Here is a 4,040-nt window from a genome sequence, read left to right on the forward strand (position 1 = left end):
GCAGAGTGGCAAGGGGGAAGGGGGAGAGGGAGAGGGAGAAGGAGGGAGGGAGGGACAGAAAGAGAGAGAAAGAGAGAGAGAGAGAGAGAGAGAGAGAGAATCTTCCATCCAATGGCTACAACAGCCAAAGCCAGGAGCCAGGAAGTCCATCCCAGTCTCCCGTGTAGGCAGCAGAGACTGAAGCTCTTAGGCCATCCCCCGCTGCCTTCCCAGGTCCATTAGCAGGCAGCTGGATTGGAGGTGGAGCAGCCAGGACCAGAACCTGCACTCTGACATGGGAGGCCAGTGTTGCAAGCGGTGACTTAACCTGCTGCGCTCTAACAGCTGCCCTCTATTTTTGTTTTTCTAAAGTCAGACACACAGGTTATCCGTAATCTTTCATTGATGATATGTTTTCATCATTGGTTTGTAGATGCCCCTGTCTTGCTAATTTAGGTTGTAAATTAATTAAGCGAATAGTAAGACAAGTACATGTCAATCAACAACCCTATAGGAAAGCTAGAAGCTTCACAAGAACAGCATCTAATGAAGCCCCCTCCATCTGCCTGTGCTCCCACCCACACAGATCACGAAACCTACGCTCATTCCATCTCCATATAGTGTTATTGTATCTGTAGACAGTCCTAAAGAGGAATCTCTCAAAACGATTCTCAGCTTTACTCATATAAAAAGGATATCGTGTTGTACATAATCTTTCAAGACTAGTTTTTTTTTTCCCCATTGACTAGTGTTTTGCTAAAATTCATCCATATATATCACTGCATTTCACTGCAGCTTGCTAATTTTGGCTGCAGCTTGCATGAATGTACCAGGGGTCAGCACCCCCCTCCCACTGAGGGAACTGCACTGTTTCTAGGTCTTTGCACACTGCCAGTGTGACATTAGCATAAATGTCTCCTATTGAACGTGTGCACCTCTATCTCCAGGGAGCCATTTACACTTCCCAGCCCCAGGTGAGGGACGCCCCGGGATCCGCACCCTCAGTGTGTTTCCGTAGTTTGGGATTCCTGTTGTCAGTTTGCTCTCCTTTTGGACAGATCAGCTTGCCTCTCCTCCAGCAATGCCTGGGAATGCCCATTTTCCCAAACTCTTTCCAACACTGGGGACCCTTTAAAACTTGTTTACTGTTTGAGGGACAAAGATAGCATCCACCACCCAACCCCCCAGCTGTTTAACTCTGCAGCAAGGCACTGTGTCCTCCAAACGATGAGAGAGAAGGGGCTGGGCTCTGAGAATTGTTGCCTGTCTGATAACTTCTGTGGCTTTTCTGGAACTGATTCCCTGGCGGCTCAGCTGCTTTCCCGTGCCCTCACCGAGGCGACACTGTTGGAAGGAGGCAGTGAAGGGGGCCCGGGTGGGACGCGAGCCCAGCTCAGCACAGTGGAAGCCTGTCTCCTGGTCCCGGCCCCGTCAGTGTCAGATCACTCCTTCTCCTGGTGAAACGGGCATTATCCGCCCCCAGCTCCCCACTGCCCCCGCCCCGCAGAAAAGCCAGCATAACGCTACCCTTTGTTATTGGAATCGATGAATGTGAACTGCCTTCCCCACTCTGCAGTAAAAAGAACTTGCTATTTTGGGCTTGGTGACACAGCCAAAACCAAGCAGAGAGCAGCAGGCCGCAGCACGAGCTAATAGCTTTTCTCCGAGAGGGAGGAAGGACCCACAAGCAAACGGAAGGAGCTTCCGAAACGCGACGGCTGGCAGCCTGCAGCCCATTGCCCGTCCTTCTGCTGACAGACACATTTCAAAGTCGAAAACCCGACACTTCAGAGTAAGCACCCCGATTAATCCTGCACTTTCTTAAACCAAATGAACTTGTCAGGCGTTGACTGATGCGTCCCTGCGTACTGTGCCCGGGCCGAGGTGATGGCAGGGAAGGTAATTCTGTCTTGGAGGGGATTTCTCGCCACCAAAAATTGTGCTGATTAGAGAAGAACCCAAAAACACTGTCAAAGAATATGACTTCCTCTGCTGGTGCCCTTCAGCGAAATTCCCCATCGAGTCCCCAGAGGCTCCAGGCATGTTCACATGGGTGCTCCTAAGAGGGGAAACTGATTTAAACACAGGCACGGCTGGCCCATTACCACGGCCCGGCACAACAGGCCAGAGGCCAAGTCAGGCCGCCCTCTTGCTCTGTTGCTAAGCTTTTTATCATGGGAAGTTTCAAATAAGCAGCAAAGTAAGGATAACAACGTTATCAGCCCCCCATTACCCCCATTACCTATCCCTGGCTTCTGCAGGGATCAGCATGTGCCAATCTTGTTTCTTTCTATGCCCCCCTCCTCTCTCATCCTCATTTTATTTTTTATTTATTTATTTATTTTTGACAGGCAGAGTGGACAGTGAGAGAGAGAGACAGGTCTTCCTTTGCCGTTGGTTCACCCTCCAGTGGCCACCGCGGCCGGCGCGCTGTGGCTGGCGCACTGCGCTGATCCGATGGCAGGAGCCAGGTGCTTCTGCTGGTCTCCCATGGGGTGCAGGGCCCAAGCACCTGGGCCATCTTCCACTGCACTCCCTGGCCACAGCAGAGAGCTGGCCTGGAAGAGGGGCAACCGGGACAGAATCCGGCACCCCGACTGGGACTAGAACCCGGTGTGCCAGCGCCGCTAGGTGGAGGATTAGTCTATTGAGCCAGGGCGCCGGCCCATCCTCATTTTAAAGCAAATCACAGTTATTTTTATATTTAAATGTTCTGTATGTATCTGTAAGGAATAAGGACTCTTTTTTCAATAACTAGTATATCACATTTTTTAAAAGTTTCACCTATTTGCATATTTGAAAGGCAGAGTGATATGAGGGAGTTGGGAGAAAGAAAGAGACAGAGAGAGACAGAGAGAGAGATATCTCCTATTCACTAGTTCACTCCCCAAATGCCCACTACAACCAGGGCTGGGCCAGGCGAAGCCAGAAGCCAGGAATTCCACCTGGATGTCCCACGTGGGTGGCAGGGGCCCAGGCACTGCAGTCTCCCAGGCACATTAGCAGGGAGCAGGATCTGAAGCAGATGTGGGACTCTATCCCAGGCACTCTGTCCAAAGCAGCTGCTTAACCTGCAGTACCACAGTGCCTGAACAACACTACATCATGTCTAAAGAATTACTAGAATTTCCTTAACCTAGCATCCTACTCTGAAGTTAAATTGCCCTGAGTTTCCTAAGGTATTTCTTTCTTTTTTCTTTTTTCTTTTTTTTTAACAGGCAGAGTGGACAGTGAGAGAGAGAGAGACAGAGAGAAAGGTCTTCCTTTACTGTTGGTTTACCCTCCAATGGCTGCTGTGGCCGGTGCGCTGCGGCCGGCGCTCTGTGCCGATCCGAAGCCAGGAGCCAGGTGCTTCCTCCCGGTCTCCTATGCGGGTGCAGGGCCCAAGCACTTGGGCCATCCTCCACTGCCTTCCTGGGCCACAGCAGAGAGCTGGACTGGAAGAGGAGCAACTGGGACAGAATCCGGTGCCCCTACCAGGACTAGAACCCGGGGTGCCAGCGCCACAGGCGGAGGATTAGCCTAGTGAGCCGTGGCGCCGGCTAAAGGTATTTCTATAATGGTTTATTTTAATCAGAAGCAAAACAAAATCATTTGCATTTGTTAATATTTCATGTCTATAAGCTAAAACTTATAATTTTAAAATGTTAATTTATAACTCTTTTTTTTTGGCCCCTTCAAAATTGGTTGGTGTTGCTGAACATCAAGAGTCTTTCAGTCACCATGTAATAAACCACAACAATCAATTGGTTGTGCCCTCCAGGTCAAGAATTCAGAAGGGGCAAAGAGCCAACGTCTGGACCCTCCGCTGGGAAGGTTCAGCTTGGTAACGACTTCATTTCTGGGAGCTGGACGCAGCTGCAGGCTTGTTTACTCACGCCGACATCTGGGCCTAAGTGCTCAAAGCCGGGCCTGCCGGCCAGCGCACCTACACGTGGCCGCTCCCGTGGCGTGGCAGGCTCCGGACGCTCCAGCATCTCACACGGCAGCTGAGGCCTATCAGCGCATGCGCTCCACCCAACAAGGTGGCCGCTGCGTCACTATTTATGATGTAACCTCAG

At 51.0% G+C, this 4,040-nt stretch overlaps 1 long non-coding RNA gene across 1 annotated transcript; it reads left to right on the top strand.

Annotated features, from left to right (window-relative positions):
• The first annotated feature begins 799 nt into the window (after positions 1–799).
• Positions 800–3,725, top strand: LOC127490679 (uncharacterized). The gene is made up of 2 exons (XR_016236107.1): positions 800–1,771; positions 3,688–3,725. It is a non-coding gene; the product is annotated as an uncharacterized LOC127490679 (long non-coding RNA).
• Positions 3,726–4,040: the final 315 nt, after the last annotated feature.

This window comes from Oryctolagus cuniculus, chromosome 6 (assembly GCF_051225735.1).
Source record: "Oryctolagus cuniculus isolate XC-2025 breed Fujian yellow rabbit chromosome 6, ASM5122573v1, whole genome shotgun sequence".
NCBI lineage: Eukaryota > Metazoa > Chordata > Mammalia > Lagomorpha > Leporidae > Oryctolagus > Oryctolagus cuniculus.